General features: G+C 36.0%; 1 protein-coding gene across 10 annotated transcripts in view; it reads left to right on the forward strand.

The window, feature by feature from the left end:
* Positions 1-27,973, forward strand: part of CCDC102B (coiled-coil domain containing 102B) — a 305,511-nt gene that overhangs the window by 42,305 nt on the left and 235,233 nt on the right. For 6 of the 10 annotated variants that reach the window (XM_047828878.1, XM_047828886.1, XM_047828877.1 and 3 more), the window contains 3 exons: positions 2,118-2,196; positions 17,813-17,943; positions 18,143-18,228. The gene's annotated coding sequence lies outside the window, so the exon portion shown is untranslated. Of the gene's footprint in view, positions 1-2,117; positions 2,197-10,935; positions 10,983-17,812; positions 17,944-18,142; positions 18,229-22,411; positions 22,447-27,973 lie in introns of those variants that run through there. The other 4 variants (XM_047828882.1, XM_047828881.1, XM_047828888.1 and 1 more) reach the window with 4 other exon arrangements.

Consider the following 27,973-nt stretch of genomic DNA (forward strand, 5'->3'; position numbering starts at 1 on the left):
GTCATTAGCTATAAGAGCTTCTTCCAAAGTAATATATTTTTGTTTTTGGAAGTAATCTCTTCATAACTAGAAAAAAAAAGCCAAAACAAATGAATCAGATTGAGTTTCTCCCTTAAAATTTTGAACCTGGTCCTTGCTTTCAGTGTTAGAGGATATGTACAGCTGTAAATAATTTACACTCCAAAAGTTACAAGAATGAGACTGAGTGAAATACGAGTAATTCTGGAGAGGAGCCAGAGAGAAAGGGAAGGTTAATTTGATACGTCCTGCACTATCCAAGAAGTTAGTTTACTTAATATGTGGTGAAGAGCAGATAAAATTTATCCAAAATAAGTTTTTAAAGTTAATCTACTGTATTCTAATTTTGTCCATAATACTTTCATATAAATATATCTACCGAACCTTTAGAAAGTTAAATGACTAAAAACCTTTGCTATATAGCATCCTAATATAAATTTATCTTAATATTAGATTCATATATAAGTATGATTTTTCAGCAGCTCTGCTTAAAAGAATCTTATTTCTTAAACTTGAATACGATTTTCACTAATAAAACTATATTTTCTAGTATATAAAAATGCAAAGCATATTATTTATTGGCTATGATAAAGGGTGAAGATTTCAAAATATGTAAAAACTTTTTTTTCCACTTTAAAGATAGTTGTCAGAAATATAAGCATGTTTGATGTTGACTGGTATTAAGATATTTGAGTGGAAAACTAAGATGGCATGACTGATTTTCACATTAGCACATGGTTAGTTTTGACTAAAGATTATCTTCTCCAAACATCCATTCCTTTCTTTGAACAATAAAAACAATAATAATACCACAATTATTCTAGGGAATACTATATCTACCAATTTAGGCATGAATTTTGCTTGTGATTGAAATTTTGCTTGTGTTTAAGGGAAAAACCATGTTTGCAAAAATGAGCACCTTCTTTAAATGGTACTGACTATTCGTTAAAGGACCAAGTAGAGTTGGCCATTAATATTAGTTTGAAAATTTGATAAAAAAAGGGAACATTGAAACACAATACAATTTAAAATCGAGCAAATATTCACTAACATCTTCCAGTAGGCAACATCGAAGTAATTATTTTTATTAATGCTTAAATTGTTCCATTTTTTAATTCTAGTTCCTTTGAGTAGAAAATTGATGCCATTATTCCTAGGCTCTTTCATTTAACAAAGTTAAGATGAATGTATATATTTATTGTGGTGACTGGCTCTTGATTTTGGCTCAGGTCATTATCTCAGACACCTGCTGTGCTGATCTAGAGCCTGCTTAGGATTCTCTCTCTCTCTCTCTCTCTCTCTCTCTCTCTCTCTTTCTCTCTCTCTCTCTCTCAAAATACATAAGTAAATATGTGTATATATTTATGCATAAAACCATAAATACACATAAACCATATATAGTTTTATAAAATACATAGTTTTATATATATTCCTTTTTTTTGTTTTCATTTTTTTTAGTATTTACTTATTTCTGAGAGACAGATTGCAGGCTGAGGAGGAGCGGAGAAAGAGACACACACAGAATCCGAAGCAGCTCCAGGCTCTGAGCTGTCAGCACAGAGACTGACGCGGGGCTCAAACTCACGAACCGTGAGATCATGACCTAAGCCGAAGTTGGAAGGCGAACAGACTTTTTATATGACTTTTATATGACTGTATATTTAATTGTAGTCAGACATTCAACTGACTGAGCCACTTGGGGGCCCCTATCCTTTTTTTTTAATACTATATTGTAGATATCACTTTATGGTCATGTATAGAAACATCTTCATTCTTTTTTATAACTGGACAGCATTTTATTGTGTTAATATGCTACTACTTGTTTGTATAAAATACAGAACGAATTCTCACTGATACTTTCATTAACAATGAGACTGAGGATTTCTACTAAACCTCTTCTATCTCCAATCTGTGTCTCTTTTCACCCATGTTGCAAATCCTGGTTCTTGAAGATCTGAGAAATGTAACATTAGCATATCACAAATCACGTAATTTCTCATTTGCTTTATCTGCAATATGCACACAACAGTCTGAGAATAACAATACCAATACTTCCACCAAGAAGATGATTACTGAAAATAATTTAAATTTGTTTGCAGGTTTTTTTGGTCAAATTATCACAATTCAGATAACTTGAAATTATCAATCACTGTATGGATGTACTAACTGGATATACAGGTAAGTTCATTTGTTTCCTTTTATTTTGGAGTTTTAGAGATTGTTTTTCAATTTATTTCTATATGGCCCCAAAGTTAAATATACTAAACAAGATCTACTGAAAGGGTATCTTTAACTTCTGTCCTGTTCTCTCCACCTAATAACCCCATTAGTTGTCACTTAAAATTTTATAGTTTGTCCATTTGTTTTTAATGTATCATGTATAAAATGTATTATATGTATAAGCATAGTTGACACCCGATGTCACATTAGTCTCAAGTGGACAACACAGTGATCTGAGAATTCTCTCTGTTTTTCTGTGCTCACACAAGTGTGGCTACTATCTGTCACCATACAATCTTGTAATACCATTGATAATATTCTCTATGGTATACCTTTTATCCTTTTGTGTTTTTGTGAGTGTGTTTGTAATTTTTTTAAAATATTCATTTATTTATTGGGAGAGCGTAAACAGGGGAGAAGAGGAGAGGGTGGGACAGAGGATCTGAGGTGGGCTCTACGCTGACAGGCTGACAGCACAGAGCCCAATGTGGGGTCAAACTCATGAACTGCGAGATCATGACCTGAGTAGAAGTCGAACACTCAACTGACTGAGCCACTTGGGGGCCCCATCCACCCCCCTTTTTTTAATAGTATATTCTAGATATCATTTTATAGTCATGTATGGAAACATATTCATTCTTTTTTATAACTGGACATTATTTGTTGTGTTAATATGGTACTACTTATCCATCCATTCTAATATTGACAAATATTTGTGCTATGTCCAATCTATGTTTTTTTAGCTATTCTTGGAATTTACAGTGTTGTGTAGATGTCCTTTTCTATATTCACCAGCTTGTCTTTGGTATATATTTCTACAGGGGGTATTGCTGTTGCATGAAAAGCTGAAAGGTATATTTAATTGTGCTAAATAGTGCCGATATTTTTATGATTTTTGAGCATTTTGTATTTTTATTTAGAATTAGATCTAGATATGATCCATACATTGCATTTGGTTGAAATGAATTTAAGTGTCTTAATCTATAAATCCCTGTTCTTTCATCCTTGAAATTTACTTATTGATGTAACCACATGTAGAATTTCATTTTCCTCTCTGCATTTCTTATAAACTAAATGCTGTATTTAGAGGTTTGATTTGGTTTTGGCAGTAAGTGTCCAAAACTTCTATACAGGAAGTGTTGGGTATTTCTATCAGGACACATACAATAAATGGATGCCCTCCTTATGTGATGTTGTGATGTTGGTAGCCATTGATGACTATTTCCTGGATTCATTATTAATTAGTGATATGGAGACTTATGATACTCTAACTCGATTGTCATATACCTAATTATTTCTTTCCCCCATCCTTTCTGTGTTCTCTTTCTGGAATTATGATTAGATGACATTTTTTATATCTCCATATAATCCTGCATATTCCATAACCTCTCTCTCTCACATTCTCCAAATCTTTTATTTCTGGAGTGCATTCTAGATTTTTCTTTTGTTTCTATTTTCAAGTTCACTAATTATCACTTCAGCTTGGTCTAACTGCTGGTTAACCACCTCAGCTTGGTCATCTGCTGGTTAGCCACTTCCAGGGAATTTTAAAATCTTTCATCACTTAGTTTTTATATTTAGAATATCTGTTTGTTTATTTAAGAACTACTTGGGCAACTTTCATAATCTCTTGATTTTGCTTATACTTTTAAGACATTGGCACTCACTGAACTTACTTGTTTTTGGTCTGTCTCAATTCTAATATATGAAGTCTTTCTAGTTTTTATTGTGCTCTCTTTTTTCTTCCTGGTTTCACTTATTATGTCATGTGTACACATATATTGTGCTGTGTGCATGTGTGTGTATGTGTGTATGTGTGTGTATGTGTGTATGTATGTGTATGTGCAGATCATTTGGGAGAGGACTTTATCTGTGAGAATTTTGGGGATCTTGAGGTCTTTCAACTCTGAACCATTTTAAAATAAATTTGCTGAGAACTTTAAGACTAAGGAGGTCATGGAAGTTGATCTCCAAACTCACACAGGTCCAGCTTATACTTCTGTATTTTCAGGGAATATTTTTGCCTCTAACATTCAGCACAAGCTTAAGACAGGCAGATGTTAATTGATCCTTTACATTCTACACAGCAGGTTAATTGATCATTTACTTTATGCTGAGGTCATAGCTATTTGAGTTCTAGTTTAATGTGAGGATCTATGCCATTGGGCTCTAGGCTTTCCCTTCTCCTGTGCCCTGAGGTGTCCTCCAAATGGAAGCTCAACATCACTGAATTTAAGAAAATACCCCCACAATGAAAGCTGACTTTAGCACACTTCTTCCTTGATTTCTTACTTCTACTTTACATTTGGCCTAATATTTGTTAGTTTCTTTACAAGTTCAGCAAAACATTGTTTCTGTTTTATACCAGCTATTTAAAATCTGATAATTAGTAGAGTTTTAAGAGGGTATTTAGATCACTACGCTGCCAGGAAGAGAAAACTATTTCATGATATATAGAATTTTAAAGTTAGTGTAAGTGATAAACTATCCAAACCAAAGGATTCAATGTCTTCTGCCTCAAATTAAGCAGATTTAAGAGTAACTCTATGACTTCCTTGCCTGGAAATAAAAACAAACACAAAAAATAAGAACGGTTTCCTAAACACATCACACACAGTTATTAGGATTGTTTGATTCTCAAGGAACAAAATAAACTTCAAGATTGGCAAGAATACTGCAATGAATTAAATAGAAATGTTTCTTTTATCTTTTAAAGGAAAATTCTAGTTACTAAGTTACATTTGCTGACATGTTAGACGTAATAAATTAGAAACTAGAAGTGATAGGGCTTGTGTGAGGGTATTTATCAAACCTCTGGTCAAATAGTTTAACAAGTGAGGTATCTCTTGCTGGCAAGGAAATTAGAGATATAACTCAAGATGTTTGCACCTACAATCTAACAGTAGAAAAACAACTTTATGATTGATTGATGTACTTGAGGATCTTGAGATAATCAACATTTTTCTCTCTCCATATGCTTACCTGTACTAGCATATTTCTTTTAATTAATGAGAAAAGTTACTGGGTCCAAAGTCAATATTTGCCAGCAAAGGAATTTTCGTAATCAATATGGCAAATAAAGCATCATCTGGTTTTATCTAAGTTTTGTCATTTCGTTTTCATCAACGATTGACTCTTGATGAGCTCATACTGAATATCTACTAATTTGTGTGGATCTGATTGCTGAGAATGCATTCCTTTATCTCTAACAATCTTGTATTATAATCGAGTAGCTACTGCTGTTTGGTGTGAGATGGGACCATTTTAGTTTGCCATCTCACCAGATGTCATCAGATCAAAGATGAGCAGAATTTTGGATATCATCAGACCGACTACCCTCCTTTTTAAAATAAGTAAAAAAAAACAAAAAAAGACCAAGTCCTAGTGATTCGTGAAACTTTTCCCGAAGTCACTCAATTGTTACGTTTATGTGAAAAAAAACCTATCCAAATCTTTGATATATAACTGATTGAGTAAATCATAGTGGTTATTGGAAACCTGGCACTTATGAAGACAGTGTGCTGGGAACTGAGAATAAAAGGTGATTAAGGCATGGGAACCGCTCTGAAGGAATTCACAGAGTTGGAGGAGTATAACTATAACGAAATAGTTATGCCTTCTGGTCAAAATAATTTCTAGTTATAGCTTTTAATGCATCTTTTCCATATCTATCACTGCAAAGATGAAAAAGAGAAAAACTCAAGAAAACAGAAGAAAACAAAAACTGAAAAGACCTTGTGCCAGAATTTTGAAGAATTGCAGGCAATTATAAGGCAGATAGGGTACGTATATGAAAAAGTAATCTTCAGCATCATTATTCTAAACTTTGATAGTGTTTATTCCGAATGGTACAAAGATGCTTTCTGTGTTCCTTTTTAACAACATATACCAACCATCTAGAGAACTGGACACTGACTCACAGATGTGTTTCCATGAGGTTGACAGATGTTTCTAAATACTTTGCTCTTGTCCCCCAGTACCCTGGTAAAGAAACAAAGAATGCAAATGCAAAAAATTTTCTCTGGCAAGAAATTTTTACGCACACACATGGTTTTGCATCTTTATATAGGTGTGTGAGCTGGCAGTGTAGCAGGAAATTCTATGAAAAGTGTAGCTCTCTTCTAAAAAGAATTACAAGGAAGTATGATGACAGGAAGCCCAGCAGTGCATTCTAGGAATTCCTTTTCACATACTGTGTGGGTGGATTGTATAATGCAATTTAAAAGTACAAAGAGAATAATAACTAGTTATTTACATTTAAAAATTTTATTTTATTTATTTATTTAAAAAATTTTTTTAACATTTTTATTTATTTTGGAGAGACATAGAGAGACAGAGCACAAGTGGGAGAGGGTCAGAGAGCAAGAGGGAGACACAGAATCCAAAACAGGCTCCAGGCTCCGAGCTGTCAGCACAGAGCCTGACGCAGGGCTCAAACTCACGGACCGCGAGATCATGACCTGAACCGAAGTCGGATACTTAACCGACTGAGCCACCCAGGCGCCCCCAAAAACTTTATTTTTTAAATGTGTATTTTCATACTACTTTAATAATCTACATCACATAGTGGTGTAAGAGTACATGGACGTGTTTTATAAACGAATGCATGTACTTATGGGTTCATACTGGATATAAGTAGAGAAGCAGAAAATCATGCAATGAGGGAGGGGGAAAAAGCAGCAAAAAAATATGGCTGACTATAGAGATGAGTTATATTGGTAAATCTGCGGAGCTTATATGGATTAAAGGGAGCTCTGATAACTTAGGCAAACCTGCTGCCTCTCACAAAGGCTGTTGTTTTGTTTTGTTTGTTTTGCTATAAAACAGCTTTATTGAGATATGATTCACATGACTTACAGTTTACCCATTTAAAGTATATAATTTGGTGGCTTTAGTATATTCACAGAGCTAGGCAACCATCATCACAATCAACTTTAGAATATTTTTGTCACCTAAGGTGAAAGAAAACCAAGAGAGAAGCCTGCAGCCTTTAGCAGGCACTTCCCATTTCCCTTCAACCTCAACAGCACAAACAATAATCTACTTTCTTTCTATATTTTCCCATCCCCAACATTTCATATAAAAGGAATCATAGAATATGTTGCCCTTTTCTGGCTTCTTTTACTTAGCATAATGATTTCAAGCTTCCTCAGTGCTATAGCATGTATCAGTACTTTATTTATTTATTTATTTATTTATTTATTTATTTATTTATTTATTTTTACTGCCAAATTATACTCCAGTGTGTAGATATACCACGTTTATCAGTCAATGGGCATTGGGTATTTTCCCCACATGTTTTAGCTATTATAAATAATACTGCTAAAAGCATTTGAGTACAAGTTTTTATGTGGATGTAAGATTTTATTTCATTTGCATCTATACCTAGGAGTGGGATCAATCACTGGGTCGTAGGGAAACTCTATGTTTAACATTTTGAGGAACTGCCCAACTGTTTTCCAAAGCACCTGCACCATTTTATATTTCTTTTTTTTTTTTTTATTTTTTTTTCAACGTTTATTTATTTTTGGGACAGAGAGAGACAGAGCATGAACGGGGGAGGGGCAGAGAGAGAGGGAGACACAGAAACAGAAACAGGCTCCAGGCTCCGAGCCATCAGCCCAGAGCCTGACGCGGGGCTCGAACTCCCGGACCGCGAGATCGTGACCTGGCTGAAGTCGGACGCTTAACCGACTGCGCCACCCAGGCGCCCCCCATTTTATATTTCTACCAGCAACAGGTGAAGATCTATTTCTTCCATATCTTTCACCAACACTTGTTATTATGTGTCTCTTTTATCACAGCCATCCTAGTGGATGTAAAGTAATATCACATTGTGGCTTCAGTTTGCATTTCCTAACGACTAAGTTGCTGAGTATCTTTTCATCTGCTTTTTCATTAGCCATTTGTATATCTTTTTAGAAGACGTATATATTCAGGTATTTTGCATATTTATAAGTTGGATTGTTTACCTTTTTGTTGTTGAGTTGTAAGAGTTCTTTATATATTCTGGATGCTAGGCCATTATCACATATGTGATTTGCAAACATTTTCTCTCGTACTCTTCCTTTTCATCATAGTTTTTTTTTTTAATCCATGCAAAAGTTTTAAATTCTGATTAAGTTCAGTTTATCTATTTTTGCTGTTGTTGTTGTTGTTGTTGTTGTTGTTGTTGCTTGTGTTTTTGGTGTCATGTTTATGAAACTACTGCCAAGATCTCAGGTAATGAAGATTTGTCCTTATGTTTACTTCTAAGAGTTTTATATTTTTAACTCTAAAATTTATTTTTTTTTTAAATTTAAGTTTATTTTTTTTTATTTTGAGAGAGAGAGAGTGCGATCTGGGTAGGGGCAAAGAGAGAGAGGGGAGAGAGAGAATCCCAAACAGGCTCTAGCCTATCAGTGCAGAGCCAGATGCAGGGCTCGAACCAACAAACTGTGAGGTTATCACCTGAGTCAGAATCAAGAGTTGGACACTCAACCGACTGAGCCACCCACATGCCCCTTAACTCTCAAATTTAGGTCTTTGATCCATTTTAAATTATTTTAGTGTGTGTGTGTATGGTATGAAGTAAAGGCTCAATGCCATTTCTTTGCATGTGGATATCCAGTTGTCCCTGCATCACTGGTTAAACAAACTGTTCTTTCTCCATTAAATTGTCATAGTAATGTTGTTGAAAATCAGTTGGCCATAGATTTATAGGTTTATTATTGGACTCTCAGTTCTGTCCCACTGATCTATATGTTTATCCTTATACCATGCTGTTTTGATAGCGGTGGCTTTGTAGTAAATTTTAAAATTGGAAAATGTACAACCTCCAACTTGTTCCTATTTTTCAAGATTATTGGGCTATTTGGGTACCTGCAATTACATATGAATTTTAAAATTAGATTTTCAATTTTCACCAGAAAAGACTGTTGTGATTTTGATAGTGCCTGCATTGAATCAATAGAGTTTTGGGAAGTATTGCCATTTAATAATATTAAGTCTTCTAATTGTTGAGCATAGGATGTCTTTATTTATTTATATATTTGTCCTATCCTTCAGCAATGTTTTGTGGTGTTCAGTGCACAGCACTTGCACCATCTTGTTTAAATTTATTACAAGTTATTTTATTCTTTTGGATGATATTATAATTGCAATTGTTATTTTAACATCCTTTCATATTGTTTGTTGCTTCTGTACAGAAATGCAACTGATCCTTGTGTTGATTTTATAATCTACAGTTTTGCAGAATTTGTTAATGTGCTAATAGTTTTTATATGGAGTAGGGTTTTCTACATGTAAGATCACCCCACCTGTGACTAGAGATAGTTTGTATCCAATTTAGATGCCTTTAAATCTTTTTCTTGCCTGTTTACTCTGGCTAGGACTTCCAGCAAAATATAGCATAGAAGTGAAGTGAGAGTGAGCATCCTTTCTTATTGATACATTAGAGAGTTAATAGAGAAAGCTTTCAGTGTGTGATTTGTTAGCTGTGGGTTTTTCATATGTACCCTTTCATGTTGTGGACATTCGTTTCTACTCCTAGTTTCCTGGGTGTTTCTATTAGAAGTATGTTGGACTTTGCAAACTGCTTTTTCTTCATCTATTGATAAGATAATGTGTATTTTTGTCCTCCCTTCTATTATAGTGTTATATTACATTGATTGATTTTCATATGTTGAAACACTTTTGCATTCCTGGACTATATCCCACTTTTTCATGGTATATAATCCTATCACTATGCTATTATATTCTACTTTCTAGAATTTTGTTGAGGATTTTTTCCATCCATATTTATAAAGGACATTGGTCTGTAGTTTTCTTGTGATGTCTTTGGTTTGGTAAGATAATGCTAGCCTTATTGAATCAGTTAGGAAGTATTACCTCCTATTCTATTTTTGAAAGAGTTTGAGAAGGATTGATTTAATAACTTTATGTATGTATGTGTGTATGTATTTAAGATTTCACTAGTGAAGCTTTCTTCTAGTTCTGGGCTTTACATGTTAGGATTACTCATTTTTCTTTACTTGTTATAGGTCTAAGATTTTCTATTGATTTCTGAGTCAGTTTTGGGAGTTTCTACATTTCTATGAATCTGTCCATTTTGTCTAGATTATCTAATTTGTTGGCATACAGTTGTTCATAGTATTCTGTTATAATGTTTTTTTTTTTAATTTCTGTAAAGTTGGTAGAAATGTTCCTACTTTCAATTCTATTCTATCAATACAATTTTTATCTTTACCCTTCTCATTATTCTTTCTATTCTATCAATACAATTCTTACATTTACCCTTCTCATTATTCTAACCGAAGGCTGCCAGTTTTGTTGATCTAATAAAGAAAAAAAAACTTTTGGTTTTATTGATGCTCTGTATTTTTTTTTTTTTATTCTCTATATTGTTTATCTCTGCTCAAATCTTAGTTTCTTCTTCTAGTTTTAGGTTTAGTTTTTTTTTTTTTTTCATATAGTTTCTTAAGGAATATAATTAATTTATTGATTTGATTCACAAAGACCTCCTCCTTTGTTTCAGAGGACTTTCTCCTGGTTAAGTATCTATTTGGTTGCTCTAAACCTGTGCTTATCTTGCAGATTTCCAGTGGGTAGATTCTGGCAGTTTTAACACGTTTTCAGTTTCTTAGCTCCAGAGTTGCCAGTTCCACCATTTTTGCTGAGTGGTCTTAGGCTCAGAGACATTTTGCATTCATTTGGAAAGGACAGTTTTGTCATGGATCTATGTTAACTTCTCCAACTTCATCACGGTAAGGTCTAAAGGTTCTGACCACTGTCAGAACAATGGCGTAATGCTAATCACACTAGATGAGGAAGAAGTGACTGGTATGTTGATGACTTTGCTAAGATACATGCCCTACCAAGGTTGAAGGAAAAGCCCTACCAAATTAGTAAAATTTTAGGCATAAAGGAAAACACATTCAGATTACCATATCTTGTATCTCCCACCATTACAAAGGAAGCATAACTGATCTATTTTTCAGCTGTAGTACTTAGCTAGCAATGTTGTGAATGGTACATAACAAGATTACTTGTCTGCTCATGGGGATTGTGCCTAATAGTCTTATTTGTGCTTATTTATATTTTCTGATCTCTTTCAAATAAACGTATATTATGTTTTAAATATTATTTTTCAACAAAATCTTTTTAAGAGAATTTTATAAGTTTCTCACAAAATTAATAAGAGTGAGTGGGCAGACAGAAAAATATTTTGACAAGTAATTTTTCATCGCTGAAGTCAAGATTCTTTATCTGTAAAATAATGATTTGATTATATTAGTTGTTTTCCAAAGTGCTCCTTGGAGTCTGGGGAGTCTGTGGATGACCTCCAAGGGCTATTGTTGGAGGAAATTAGATGTGATGAGAGTTTCCAAGTGGGCAGGTTTCCAAGTCCTCCTCCAAGAATTAATGGGAAAAGTTCCACTTTTGACGTACATGACTTCTGTGTAATATGTATCTTTTATTCTTAAAAGAAAGGACTCCATTACTTCAAAAACATTTGAAAGCTAATGTGAAAAATAATTGCTTCAGTTATTTCTGACTATATGCTGTCAAAATATCAAAATATAATTATTTTATTATTTTTCAAATTGCCTAGAGCATCATCTGAGCTTGGCCTGTGGAACGATTTGGGGAACAAATAGAAGACAAAAGCATTCGGTTATGAGTATTTTAAAAGTTTTAATAATAACATATACTGCTGAGCCCTTGTAGATTATTTTAGTTAAAGTGATTATATGTATTAGTTTCAAATTTTAAGATCTCAGAGATATCATAAATAGGATAATTGTCATTGAGATATTTTTCAAGGTTTCTAGACATCAGCAGATAAAGGAAATTGTAAATACAGAAGCTACCTTATTATAGTTGTCTAGTGTTTATTTCCATCATTATTCAGAAAGGTAGAGCCTGACTAGTTTGAGCCAATAATAATGCAATTTCTATTTGAAGACAAAAGATGTAGTACCATTCTTATACTATCCTATAAAACACACTACTGTCATTGAAATCTTTAGGAAGGTTGTTTAATAATATTCATAGGCCTAACTTTAACATATGTTTATTTTCCTACCTCTAGGATTTAGATGAAATTATACTGTTTTTATTTGGATCATTACCAAAAATGTTTCCATTTTTATTGATTTAGGATATCTTAAAATTCATGAAAAAAATCAACATATACATTTTTATGACCATATAGTGTGGGAATATGCCAAAATAAGATTGTCTTTTAAAAATATATTTTTTTAAAATATAGGAACCTCAGTTCCTTTTTTTTTCCTTCTTTCCTGTAGTTTTTTAAAGTCAAAAGAAGTTATACCTGGGGTGCCTGGGGGCCCAGTGGGTTAAATGTCTGACTTCAGCTAAGGTCATGATCTCGTGGTTCATGGGTTTGAGCCCCGTGTCGGGCTCTGTGTTGACAGCTTCAGATTCTGGAGGCTGCTTCAGATTCTGTGTCTCCCTCTCTCTCTGCCCCTCCTCCATTTGCACTCTGTCTCTGTCTCTCAAAAATAAGTAAACGTTAAAAAAAATAAAACTTAAAAAAAATTATGCCTGAACAATTGGGTAATAGGAGATATATAATGAGAAAATTAAGGCCTTTATTTAATCAGCTAATGGTAATACATATTTTTATTTAAATTAAATGGATGTTTTGTATGTCCTTTGCTTTCGCAAAATTTTAACTCTCTTGTTTCCAATAGTTGGACATAAAAGAGATTTGAATTCATCAATATCAATTAACCAGAATTAAATGAAATCCTGACTAATATTTACTCCTTTTAAGTGTTTAGAATGAAAAGAATATTATTAATTTTTTTCATATTGTATAATGGAATCTATATATCATTATTACTGTTACTATTGTTATTACACCTGACATTTATTGAGTGCTTGCAAAACACCAAACTCTGGATTTTATTTTGTAAATGCAAAATAATTCTTTTAACAATAAATTGGCCTATCTTTGCAGAGGAGGTTGGTGAAGTGGGTATATTTGTTTACCCAGCAGACCCCGCCTTGAAAGGGTCTATGACAAGGGATTTGTGGGAGGATAAAACCTGTTTCCAGGCAGGTTTCCCGCTGTGGGTGGAGAGCAGCTGAGCAAACTAAATATCCACAATCTTTAAAAAATGTATTTTATTTTTCAGTGGATTTCTTCGGTGGATTTCTTTTGTGGATTTCACTAGCAGTAGGGTCTCTTTTCTTTATTCTTCAGTGGCTTTTGTAGTCTTGAATTTTCCTGGAACTCTGTTATACTTCTGTCCCTGTCCTGGGTGTCCATGCTAATAACCGTCCTCGGGGAAATTATCTCCTTTGCTTAATAATATTTCTTCAACAACATAGATGGACCTAGAAGATATGATGCTAAGTGAAGTGAGTCTGTCAGAGAAAGACAAGTACCATATGATTTTACTCATATGTGGAATTGAAGAAACCAAAAAACAAACAAAGGCCAAAAAAAATGAGAGAACAAACAAAAAACCCAGACTCTTAACTGTAGAGGACAGATGGTTGCCAGAGGGAAGGGGGCGGGGATTGAGAGAAACAGATAAAGGGGATTAAGAGTAGACTTACTGTGATGAGCCCTGAGAAATGCATAGAATTGCTGAATCATATGGCACACCTGAAACTAATATAACACTGCATATTAATTAAACTTTAAAAATACAATTAAAAAAAGGCATTTCTTCGTGCATTTTTTTCTGTGTTCCAAGCAGCTGCTATGTGTGGGAGAAGAAACCAGATCCCAATACCCCGTGGTCAGTCAGGTAGTGCCATGATGATCCGAGTGATAAATAACCCCATCAGTTTGGGTTTGTACTACCCTTGGATCCTCCCCGGACACTGGCGAGACTGACTTCTACCTGGAGGCAGCCTCCTTCTCTTTTGGGTGTTGTATTTTGTCATGTCCCCCACATTGGTTTCCCTGTCATCAGATCCAACAAGCTTTTGATGTTTAGAAGTTTCCAAAAATGTCTTGTGTAATGCAAGCACTCTTTCTTCATTTCAGCACTGTTATGGGTTTATTTTTAATTCAACAACGGCCACATTTTTGTCATGTTAGTGGGATATAGCGTGTGAGGAGAGGAAAACTTGTATTTGGAGTCCGTTCTGTTAAAGTCTGCTGATAGCATATATGAATTTGGTGAAATGTCTCATCTGAGGCTTAAAAACGGATAGTCAACACTAACCTTAATGTTTTGCTCTCTCTGGGAAATAAATTTTATAACTATACTAATGGTGCTTTGATAATTGTGGTTATTTTCTACTGTCTCATAGGATTTTTTTTAATTCTTCAGCTGTTTTGGCTTACCTCAAATATACTCTGTTTTAAATATTTATTAAGAGATTTCAAGCCTGTTAATATTGTGATAATGCATGTTACAAAAAGATTAAAGGTTAATTGAATATAGTACTTTAAAAATTCATGCCTTCTAATTATAATAGACCTGATGTTTTTATCAGAGTATGCTTTGCCATTTATAGAGATCCTTATAACATAAGAAAAATGATAATAATTTTCTACATATTTTTTTTTTTATTTCCCCGACTTTCTTTCAGTGAGGTTAAGTGTATATTCTAACATAGGCACATGCTGGGGTTAAGAACAAACCCATATCTCTTTAAGACTTGATTCATTGTTTCTTTAAAATAGTATATTATGCTATGAAGCATTACTGTTTTCATAGTTTTTTATTACATTTTTATCATAGTTAGGATATATTACCAAAAAAAGGAAACTCCTTACATATAAAGCAATATTTTTTTTTCTTTCAGAGTGCAGATATTTCTTTTTTACAAGAATTCTAAAGGACAGGTTAGCAAAAAGCAATGAATTTTGGAAATAGTGAAAGGAAACTCACGTGGAGAAAACGTATTCATAAATCTTAACAAGTTATAGTTTATTACTTAATATTTATTAATCTTAATCAGAACAATTATGCATTGAGGAGGATTAGTTCTGTCTTGAATGAGATTTTTAGGAAGGTTGTCGAACAATTATAGTTTAAGGATTCAGAAATTAGATAGGTTTTCTAAATCAACTTAGTAAAATTAATTTATCTCTATGTAGATTGTCTTTTCTTCGGTTAACAAGTTAAATTGTAACTTAATATAGCTCCTGAGTGGAAAAAAGTACTTTTCATCTATTGTGAATGTTCAATTGTGTTGTTTTGAGGAAAAAAAAAAAGATTTTGGCCTTACAAATTTGGTTGTATCAAGGAGAAACATGGTTGTTTCTTTATATGTGGCGTTCCTGGAGCTGAGGTTACTAAGAAACGTTCATTGTAGTACGGTAAAACTGAGTTAGAAATGGGTTTCCTACATTGGAAATGGGTTTCCTACATTGGAAATGGGTTTTGTAACATTTTTGTTTTCATTTCTTATGCATTTGATACCCTAATGCAGAAAGACTGTATGAATGACTGTGTTTGACTGGTGTGAGAGAGTGGGGGAGGGAGGGAGACATGGGGGACGGGTAATAATAAAGCTATTAAGTTTTAGTAAGATAAGCCTTTGAGGTCATCTAATCTAATTTCCTGACTTTGTGTATATGGGGAAAACAAGTCTTGGGTTGTGGGTCCCTTTCCCCAAGGCCACAGCTGACAGATGGTTACTAGCTGAGCTGAAGCACGTCTTGGTCTCACCTTGTCACTACTCCATCACTCCAAACAGTGGATCTCAAGTGATAGCAGTTTGCCCCTCAGGGTATGTGTAGCAATGTCTGGAAATGTTTTTGGTTGTCACGACTTGGGTGTGCTACTGGTAACTAGTGGGTAGAGGCCAGGGATGCTGCAAAACAACTTATAATACACAAAACATCCTCACATCACGGGGTTATTTGGTCCAAATGTCAACAGTGCTGAGTTTGAGAAATCCTTCCAAAGCATGAAGTACATCACACGCCATTATTAGCCAAGGAAAGAATCATTTACTTCTGCTATGAGCTTGGTCAAAATCCAATGAGTAAATTTTTAATTTCTCATAGGTAGGTATTTCCAAGGAGAATTCCTGAAACATTCAGTCACAAAGATAAAGTCATTGTAGTTTCACAAAATCTCACAAAGACGAATGTTTCATATGCTTATTACAAGCCTAAGTAATACACCTAGTCATATTTGTCAGAGGCTGAGTGTTGGTACCAGAACAAGATCACGAGTGTGAAGTGACTACTTAGAGGGGTAGCAGAATAAGTCATGTCATCAGACTGGGCCATGCCAACATTTGCTTAGTGTTCCCATTAGAATATCAAAATTTGCTTTAAAACTATTTTCTAGACATTGGAATCAGGCCAACACAACCACTTTTTAAAATCATTCACAACTAATGATAGCTTTAATTTATCTAGTATCAACTACTCTTTTAGCGCTTTATTTCCATTGCCTCCTTACCCTTAGAATCGCCATCCATGATCCACCATTTGACAGTGATGAAACTGAGGCTCAGAGACAGAGCTCCCTGAGCACGCCCAACCAACGCTCAAACCCAAGTCTGTGATTAGGATCTCTTCTTTTTTTTTTAATTTTTTTTCAACATTTATTTATTTTTGGGACAGAGAGAGACAGAGCATGAACGGGGGAGGGGCAGAGAGAGAGGGAGACACAGAATCGGAAACAGGCTCCAGGCTCCGAGCCATCAGCCCATAGCCTGACGCGGGGCTCGAACTCACAGACCGCGAGATCGTGACCTGGCTGAAGTCGGACGCTTAACCAACTGCGCCACCCAGGCGCCCCTAGGATCTCTTCTTTTTAAAGTTATGTTAATTAGAGATCAGATTTATTTTTCTTACAGTTTTTTCTTAACCTTTCCCTTAACTGACGAAATACAAATAAAGCTGGCTTTGTGTTACTACTCCGACATTGTCATAGAAAATAGACGATGTGTTTGTAAAGAAATTCTGGACATTGTGAGGCAATAATTCCTCCTTCTAAAAAGTGAGAGAGAAGAAAATATTTTCTGTAATGCTGCAATAAGAGTCGTATATGGACACGAGGATTTAAGTGGCTCATGTGTGTGAGTAGGTGCAAGGTAGTGTAATAAAAGATGGTGGCTAACCCCCCTGGTCTGTCTTGATGAAGGAAAGACATATTTGTAAGAATCATAATGGGCTCTGACTTCGTGCATATGCGTTTCTAATCTATCGTTTCAAACCACTTAGTGCATTTCAATAAGAGCCAAACTGCCTTCCTTGCAAGACATTTCCAGTTATGGAGACAGTTATGATGCTTTTGAGTAATTCTACGAATATTGGTAAAGCCATTAAAATTGTAGCAATTAAGATTTAGCAGTACAACTGAATTCAAGTGGTGACTCAGGTCCACAGAAAATCTTTCCCGTTTGTCTTACTTTGCCAGTGTTTCTCTATCGCACTTTGTCAGTGAAAGGCACGTATGTGTGATGTTGCCATTATTGATTCTTCCGATGTATAAAAGTAGGAAAAAACCCCAACAGTATGAAGAACTTAAAAATCACTGTATACTTATTGTTTTAAAGGTGTATCTTTCTGATTTATTTTCTCGGTAAGTTATCCAATTCTGAGTTACTCTCATTATTTTTGTTTCTTTCATTGCTTTCACAGAACATCCATTCATCCATTATTTATGCATTTGTACCTTCATCACTTATCCATATATTTGCGTATCTGCTAGAAACTCAAAGACAAGTACAATGCTGTGTCCTTAAAAGATTTAAAGTTCCCCGAGGAAACAGGTAATTAAGTGCATGACTATCACCTTTGACTGTAGCATTCGCTTTCTGTGGGAATCAGGAGATGCCTTGCAGAGATTGTGAGAAATAGCTGTGAAATTAGGTAAAGGTTTTGGTGGGGGTTTCCAACCTTACGGCTTCTTCTGAACTCCCCAGTTAGCTGATAGGGATCTGATTAATATGTTCCCCGTTGTTTTTCCAGTTAGTGTTATAACTGTCCCTGGGCCTGGAGCTCCTGAGCTAATCAATAAGGCCACCGGAGCAGACCGAAGACAGTGGTTTAACCAGGTGAGTCCTTTTCTCTCCATCACCAAATGCCTGCACAAGTCCGGTCATTTTCAATGTGCTTCTGCCATTTTCAATGTGGCTTTCTGCTTCTGCCATTTTCAATGTGGCTTTCATCTGAATTATGACCTCATGACCTCACGATCAAGTCATGCTTCTCCATCTCCAGCTTCCTATCCTTGTTCAAGTAAGGATAAAGAGAGAAGTGAAATGGAAAGGTATCCATGTAAGGAAGACAAAACTTTTCAAAAATGCTTATCAGGTTTCCATTTATGTTTTAGTGCCCAAACTACCACATAGCTAAGTGTATCTGTAATGGGAATCTTGGTGACATAAGCTTTTTTCTTTTTTTTTTTTTCCAACTGTAGGGAGGAATCAGAGAAATAATACTAGGTAGGTAAGTAGCAGACTTCATAGGGACAACCTAATATATAGAATAAAATTGGAATGCACACATACAAAAAAATCAGCTTTCACTGATGTGTGTTGAGTGCCTTAAGATACTGAGAACCTGGGGCTCCTGGGTGGCTCAGTTGGTTGAGCTTCCGACTCTTGGTTTCAGCTCAGGTCATGATTCCAGAGTCATGGGATCGGGCCCCTCGTCAGGCTCCGTGCTGAATGTGGAGACAGCTCAAGATTCTCTCCTCCCTCTGTCCCTCTCTGCTGCTCACATGTGCTCTCTCTAAAAGGTGTTGTAAACTTACCAAGAAATGAAAACTCTAAGGCTGAATTTTCTCCTTCTTTTCTTATACTCCCCTTGGTTGTTATGGAATATTGAGCATTAAGATAATGAAGATGTTTGTGCACCCATGTGTGTTTGAGTATGTGAGCCATGGTGGCCATGTACTTTTTGAACTAAGAAAGAGACACTGGATAACTTTGTTTCCATGATGCTGGTGGTCCTATCAGTCAACAAAGCATTTGTGAGCCAGACTTGGTAATAAGCACAAAGCAGGATCCCATTCCACTTTATCTCAAGAGAAGTGAGGTTGTGTTGGAAAATGAGAAGAAACCCTACAGATACAGTCAGATTTTACTGATCAGTGATTTATCAACTTGAAAGTAAAAGCTCATGTGGTAAAACAAAAGTCTGATTGGTGTGGATTCAAAAGAGATGAAAGGAGATAAATGAAGACAGAGAAATTGACAATTCTTTCAGGTTTTAGTATAAAATAAGTTATGATGTGTGAAGGGTGGAGTGGTATGAAGACTAGGGAATAAGAGAAAGGTTTCTAGCTTGACAGACTGCATGGATGGCAACATCATTATTTTAGATCAAGAATAAAAGATACAACAGGAGAGGTTTTGGAAGAAATATAAGAGATTTGCTGTTTGGAAATTATGGATTTAAGTGGCTCCTAGTGCCTATTCTCATTAGACTATTAGACATGCAGATCTGAAGCTTGATATTCTATTATGGGCTGGCCATATGTGTTTGGGAATTAAATGTATATTAGTGTATTTGCTAGGGCTGTCATAACAATTTACCACAAACTTGGTGGCTTAAAACAATAGATATTTGTTATCTCACAATTCTGGATTATAAATGTCCAAAACCAAGGTGCCAGCAAAGCCATACTCTCGCTAAAGGCTCTAGGGGAGGGTCCTTCCTTGCCTCTTTCTAGATTCTGGTGGTTGCCAACAATCGTTGGCTTATAGATGCACTGTTCCTATCTTTGCCAATGCATTCGCATGGAATTTGCCCCTGAGTGTCTGTTTCTAAATATCTCTCTCTTTAGAAGGACACCAGTCATTGGACTAGGACTCACCCTAATCCATTCGACCTCATTTTAGTTTGATTACCTCTGCAAAGACCCCATTTCCAAATAAGGTCACATTCACAGGGTCCAACGGAGAGGACTTCCACACATCTTGTCAGAAGACACAGTTGAACACACAATGATGTATGAGTGGCAAAAGTGGCCACAGAAACAAATGTGATCACCCAGACAGAGGGCTCGGAGTGAGAATAGGACCAGTGATAGTCCCTTGGAAGCACTCCACCTTGAAAACTAATAAAGGAGGGTATGGGGATATGGTACAGTCAGCAGGACAGAACAAGTAATCCAGAAAAACTGCATTCTGACAAATGTATTGTAAAGAAGAGATTTGATAAGAGGGTCAAAAATCATTAGAGATTTCAGGTAGCACGAGCAGTAGGAATAGGCCATTGTCACTCTTGCTAAATACGGAGAGGGGCAAGTTTTGAGACAGGCAAATCATTTAGGATACTGCAGCAATCCAGGCAGATCCTGATGGCCGCCTGAACCAGGATTTGGCAGTGGGAAGAGAGAGGACTGAGCATATTACTGAAGTAAAGTCAGAGCGAACTGGTCCTGGATTGGGTGTAGACTAGGAGTCAGAGATTACTTCCAGGGTTTTTCTTTAGCAAACTATAAGACTGGGTTGCCGTTATTGAGATAAACAATGCAGTGAGCCCATGGAGAGAAGATGATTTCAGTTTTAAATATGTTGATGACATATCTGTCACATTTTCTAGTGGCAGGGTCTAGAGTGCTGGTGCATGTAAGTGTCGGAGACTCAAAAGAGAATTGAATCCAAAAACGAAGGTACTTGAAAGTCATTTGAAAGGAAAGATAATAACTCAGATCATGAGAATGGATGACATTATCCAGAGGGGTAATAGACTTACATGGGAAAATATCTGATGTACACAGAGCGATGGGAAGGAAAAGAAGCACCACCGAAGAGACTGGGGAGAGCCAGCGAGAAAGGTCAAGAGGAAGAGGAGAGTATTGTGCTAGGATAGAGAAGAGCGTCTCCATGTTGGCAGGGGTGTGAACAGCGGTGTCAAAGGCTGTGGAGACGACAGGTACAATGGGTGCTAAGAGGAGTCTAGAAACTTAAAAAAAAACCCAAATATGCATGTATGTGAGTGCAAATGTGTGTGTTTTCAGAGAGTCACTTTGGTGCATTAAAGGGAGTAAATGGCAGATGAAATGGGGTTTTTGGAAAGAAGTTTTTCAACTACCTGACCATGAAATGGAGGGGAATGGTAGCTACAAATGAAAATGAATTGACTTATGGACATAAGCGAAATGGACTGAAGCCTTGACAGTGTTTAAAATCTCCTGGGGGGATTCCAGACAGAAGGAGAGCTCAGAGGAAGAGGAGAGAGAAAGGTGATTGAGCACATCTCTGGAAAAGACCAGGGAAAGGAAACCTGAGCTCAGAGGATTAGTTCCTTTTCTACAGGAGAATGTCACCTCTCTGTTGCATTGGGATGTAAGGGGGAAGGATGCTGTTAAGTGGAAATGGATGGCAAACATATTATTCAGCTAAGAATGGTCATCCACACTAAGGAGGGAGAAAGACTAAAGGATCTGAAGACGTTAACTCTTCGTTCAAATGCTGTTTCTGTGCTAGTTATGAGGAATGTGCTCATTGTGTTTCTTGTGCCCTTGCCTCTTTCTTTGGGCATTTAGTGCTCGTAGTGTCAACCAGAGAAACTCTGTTGTCTGCCACCACCCCTTCCTCAGAGTGCTTCCTGACAGCTGGGTCCTGTCCCTGGAAAATGACTCCTTCCCTCCCCGCCCCCAGGCAGCCAGAGGGATCTCCCTAGGGGGCTCTGGAGATGCAGCTCACAAGTCTCGCCACATGACTGAAATCCAGGGTTTTGACATACAGTTTTTGTATCATGATTTACTGACTTGAATATTCTATTAAATAGTCTTTGGTTTTTTTTAGCAACCTAATAAAAATCTTTCTGGACCAATGATATTTTCTGTTGTTCCTGTGATCTGTAGTATAATCTCTCTTTAAATCTTATGGATAGATACTTCGTTTCTTTCTTCTTGGCCATCTTGTTTTTTTCTATTAGCATTACAAGTTATACCCATTGCTGTTAAACACTTGTGGATGAAGGAGTGGGTATTTTCTTCCTTTTTCACTCACAGTACGTGGTTTCAAATGGGTTGGATGGAAGGCTTTGGGCAACCATACTTAGTTAGGGAACATTAAAGTGATTTCATTTTGGTTTGCTTACTTGTGATCCAAAGAGGGTGTTGTATTGGTTTTGATAAAACTTCACAACCAATGGGAATCTTTTTTGAGTTAGTGCGGAGTGGCCTTAATGCTGGAAATAATCCTGTTGGCCAGGACCCCAGAGCTATACAGATGAGAAAAGGATGCAGGAAATTCTGTTGTTTACACATGTGTCTGTAACACTGAGCCGCTGGAGCAGCCCAGCAAGCCCAGAGGGTAAGATGCCTAATAACCTTGTGGTTTTCTATTTAATTATTACATTTTCCTGCTGGAGCAGAGCATGTGGTATTCTCGGAGCAAAGAAAGACAGTTGCTTATAAGATGCAGAACAAAACTACTGTAGGTCTGGGAAACAGAGGGATTAGGAGTTTCTTCTTAAAGTGGACTTGGTTCCTTCCCTCTTTCTTCCATTTTCCACTGTTGGTATTATTTATCCTGACAGCTTGCCATACTTTTCCTGTTTTCAAAAAATAATATACTAAGCAAAACTCAGGTAAGAATTTCAACTCTAAATTTAGAAAGTTATAGATTATGTTGATATTAAAACTTTATTTTGTAGTTCAAATGAATATGATGAGTTAGTCAATGTGCTGGAAGTAACCTATATTCTTAGAGTTTTAGAACAATGTAAAACTGTTATGCAGACCCTCATAATTCTGCCTCATGCATTCAGGGTTATTTTCATTTTGATGGACAGTCCTCATGCTGAATTCCTGCTATTGTTAACAGAAAAGTATACTTCAAAGTTACCTGGGTTGTATGGAAGAGATATGGCATAGAATCAAACAGTAAACCCCTGTACATAATGGAGAAGAAATGGATCTTTAACTATATGGAAAGTAATTGTAGAATTGAGGAGGGGAAAATGATCTTCGGAAACCATTTGGAAATGTTTGCTTATGTTTCCCACAAACATAAGTTGTAAAATGAACGCTAAGTGGAGAAGTCTATTAAATAGAAATATAGGGAAGATACTCTTTAAAAAATGTAATTAGAAACCTGTAACATATGCTGTTGAAATATATAGTGATATTTCCTGATATTCTCATTTACATCAATACTAGCTTTCTATTTTCTGATCAGGTGAATACACTTTTGCTAATATTTTTGTGGAGTAGGATACTGTTACAGCTTTTGATTAAATGCCTTGTTTTTTAATCATTTCATTGTTGAATAGCCTTGCATATACATTAAATATTCCTGAATTATGACTTTTGTCCACCTTTTTCATAGGCCTTAGATTAAGAAGGAATCTTAAAAAGCTAGTGATAATAGTATCTGTATAGCTTTTCTGTGATTTTTCAATATTGATTTTAGACATCGATAAATCTATCTGCATGATATTTAGAAAAATGCTTTATGTGAATTGCTTTTTTCCCAAAACTTTAAGAACTAGTTTTCTTGTAAAATAATAGATTGTATAATGGTCCACCTTTTACATTCTTCATGTTTTTATTGGATTCAGTAATTGCTTGATCACTGGGATATAGTTTCCTAGTGCTTTGCAATGGCTGTGGCCTTGAAATTTATGAAGGTTTCCTCTAATCATTAGAGCCACAAATATAATGGCGGTGATTCTTTAAAATTAAAAAATGATATAAGAACAGTTTCTATGTGAAGAAGTACTGTTTCTTCCGGGCTGATACCGCAAGGTTAATTGAATTTTTCTATAATGGCACAACCTTCAAACATCCTCTTTTTAGCAAGATTTTAGAGAAGCCTTGAGAGAAAAGTCCAGCTCCCTGAGCTGAGTCTTGAAAAATCCATGGAACGTAGATAATTGCTGAAAAACAAAAAGATCATCCTACTTTGTAGTAGTAGTTGGGGCAAAGAATTTTGAGCATAAATTAATATGAAGCAGGGAAGGTTAGGGATGAGCTGCATCGGAGAAGAAATAAAACGGACCTTTGTGAGTAGCAGATATTGTGCCGAATAGATAGAACAGGGCAAAGTTATGAAGCACAAAGCGCTGTATACTCTGAATACACAGAGTAATTTTGCCCCTGTATATTATGCAGTGGGGACAACTGCAAGTTTCTGAAGAGATGAGAGTATTTATTCCTCGTTGCTTTGTCATTGTTGTCGTCATCCTCCTCCTCCTCCTCCTCACCCTCCTCCTACCAGCAAAGAATAATGTTTCCTTGTAAGATGATTTACATACATACCTATGATCCTGACAGTTGTGTAATAGAATGAACTTCATTTTGCGGAGTACCTTCATTTTATGCGTGAAGAAATCTGATGTTCAGAAATGTTAAACGATTTCTTCAAAGCCACAGATACAGCAAGTTTTGGAGCTAGGATTCCCAATAATGTCTTTCTGGCTCCAGAGCTATTTCCACTCTGCTCCACTGGTATTTTAGGAATGTGAATCTGGCCGGAGTTAAGCAGAGTGGGTTAGGATGGCTCTGGGGTAATAGAGTGCAGGGAGGAGGCGGCAAGACAGCATCCGTAAATCCAAGCTAATCCCAATTTTCTCAGGTGGTCCGCTCTCGCCTTTGGGAACAGACAGAAGAAATTGATACTGAAAATAAGCAGTTTTTATATTTAAATTGGCCATTCTCATATTCAACTCTTAGGCTTTCCTCTCATTTCCTTGGTGTCATGTTCAAAGAAGATGTCTTTTGACTTCTCAGAGGAAATTTAAGCATTGATTTTCATCAACTATCGTGTATTCATAAATGAAATGCATGAGGTTACTGGAAATGATATGGGGAACACATTGGCCTTCTTTTGTTTCTTTTTGATGTGTGATATAATTGAATGCTTAGTGACCACACCTTCTTAAAATTATGGGAAAACTCAACTATTATCAAAGAAAAGTGTCATGTAAGTTTTGTTTTTTTTTTTTTTTTCCAATATGTGAAGAGCATCTATCTGTTGCTGGCAGTGTGGAGTACTGTACATTTGTAGTAAAAATAGTAAACCCTGTTTAACATTTTTCCTCATATATCTAAACCTTAAACATACTCTACTTTTTCTTTAAATAAAATATTTTATATATACATATATAATATATACATATATAATATAATGGTGTCTATGCTATCATTTTACAAATGTACTATCTGCTGTTTTACAAGTTTATTGTCATTTAAGTGGGCTTTATTGGAGTAATGCCTGTTGGCCATATGCCCAAACAGATGAAGATAGTTGAAATGTAAAGGTTCGTTCCTTTAAATTTATCATTACTAAAACAGTAAGTACATTTGTCAGTTCAGATACTTTCACCACTGACCTTATGACATTTCATTTTAATTAAACAGGTCTAGGCTATATTCCAAGATTAACTTTTATAGAGGGTCTTTTGCATACCAAATGCCTGGAGCTCAACATTTGGTCCTCAGTGCCCTGATCAACTCTAGATGCACAGTTGTTACCAAGTGTTGTAAAAAGGAAAACTGGGTATCTTCATTATTTTAAGAAGTTTGTTTGTTTGTTTGTTTGTTTGTTTATTTAATTATTTTGAGAGAGAGAGAGAGAGAATGTGTGTAAATATGAGCAGGGGAAGGGTAGAGAGAGATAAAAAGAAAAAATCTGAAGGGTTCCCAGCTGTCAGCGCAGACTCAGACGCAGGGCTCTAACCCACGAACCACAAGATCATGAGCTGAGCCAAGATCAATCATGACCTGAGCTGAAAGCAAGAGTTGGACATGCCTTCAGCCCCAGAAAACTGAGTATCTCACTGGTGGAAAGCAGCCTATCAAAGAGAAGATGAGTTGTGCTCAGTGTCATTCTATTAAAGTCATAGCTTTACAGAGGATTACTAATATTTTCATATATGTAAATATCTGGGTGATTTATATTTGATGATATTTGCTAAGAGTTGCTATGTAGAAAAGATACAAAGCTATTTGATGTTAAACAACTGGTAGAAGCATTTTTTTTTTTTTGGTAGCTGAAGACAGAAGTACCCTTTGAGTAAAAAACATATTCACTGCAGACCCCCAGAGCAGAAGGAGGAGCAGTACTGGGTGAGGTAGGAGGGGAACCATGGGACAGAAGTCTTTCAGAAACCAAGTAAATGAGTCATTCCGGAAAGATGAAATGGCCAGTTAACTAAAATACGACTGATTGGTCAAAGAAAACAGGAGTTGGGTGCCTGGGTGGCTCATTTGATTGAGTGATAGACTCTTGATTTCAGCTCAGGTCATGATCTCACGGTTCATGAGTTCAAGCCCTGCTTTGGGTTCACTGCTGTCAGCGCAGAGCCTGCTTCAGATCCTCTGTCTCCCTGTCTCTCTCCCCCTCCCCTGCTCACTCTCTCTCTCAAAAATAAATAAATATTTAAAATAAAGACTAAAAAAAAGAAAACAGGAGTTAGCTATTAATTAGATTTAGCAATTTAGAAGTCATTGATTTCTGTTTGGGTAGAGATCTAGGCTTAAAACAGAGTGAGTTCAAGAAAGAAAGAGAGGAGTGAAAATATCTTCTAAAGCTTTTTACTGTAAAAAATGTCCGAGAAATGTGATGGCCCCTGCATGGGGATCAAGATGATTTTTGTTTTTCAGGTCAAAGGTATTATAGCACGTCCATTTGCTGATGAGAATGATTTAGGAAGGAAATTTCATTTGATTAAGTAGGAGAGGACATATTTGCAGGAGCTAAGTCTAAGTCAGTTAGAGGGGATTTACATGGAACATACAAACGGGAAGTTTGGGCATATGGGTATGGAGGAGCCCGCCCTACAAGGAAGCTGAGGTAAGGGTATCCATCCGCAAGAATGGTAGTTGTGGCAGAACCAGAGTATGGCAGTTGTCTTTTGATCACTTTTCTTTTCTCAGTGAAATAAAGAAAAAAAAAAGTTCATCAAGAAAGATGGAAGAGTAACAGAAGAAATGGGAAGTTTGGAGACAGAAAATGTGTGGAGTTGTTCAGGAGAACGGGGAAGTGAATTGATAAGGGAAATGTAGTACAGTTGGCGTGGCCGTGCTAGCGGCTTGTTTGATATTCAGAGTGAAGAATTTGAATTGAGACCCCATAGTGAAGGATGTTTTCTCTAAGTAATGCCGGGTGCTCAGATGCGTCTATAGAGGAGGCAGATAGTTGGATGCTATCCAGAATTGGAGGTTTCTAGGCAAGCACGGTTGAGAGAATGCCATTCTAGCTGAGAGTCATTTGCTAATAATGGAGCTCAGAAAAGGGAGGTCAATGTCGATAGGAAGTAGATGATACACAGTTAGAAGGCAATAGGATAAATTAGTAGGAGGTTCAAATTTGGTCAAAGAAGAGAGTTGTAGGGACAATAGAAGGTAATCAGAGAGGTGCTTAACATTGAAATGGGAAGAAATGTTAGTATGGTAAAGCATCTAGGGTATAGAAGCAGCATGGGTGGGTGAGGTAAAACCATGAGAATTAATAGGAACTGAGAGAGGAGATTATTGTAAGGACACTGCATGTGAAAATATTTTGGACGTTAAGTTAGGTTTTTGTCCCTGAAAACATTCCATCCCTCACGTACCTTAATAGTCAGTACAACAGCTGGTTTTACTAGATACGTTTTATTATTAATAAATGTTTTTGAATTTATTTCAATGTGGAAAACATTCCTGTTATAAAAATACATGGCAAAACATGATATTTCATATATGGCTCTTACAATGGTATAAAGATAGATATCCACAAGTGGACACTAACTTTAATTTCCCATTCCCATGCTGAGACTCTTATTTTGTTAGTGATTTCATCCACTTACCTTCTTGCTATATTTTGACATGTCCATTACCACCCATAGTTATCTACT

Source organism: Prionailurus viverrinus, chromosome D3 (assembly GCF_022837055.1).
Source record: "Prionailurus viverrinus isolate Anna chromosome D3, UM_Priviv_1.0, whole genome shotgun sequence".
Classification (NCBI taxonomy): Eukaryota; Metazoa; Chordata; class Mammalia; order Carnivora; family Felidae; genus Prionailurus; species Prionailurus viverrinus.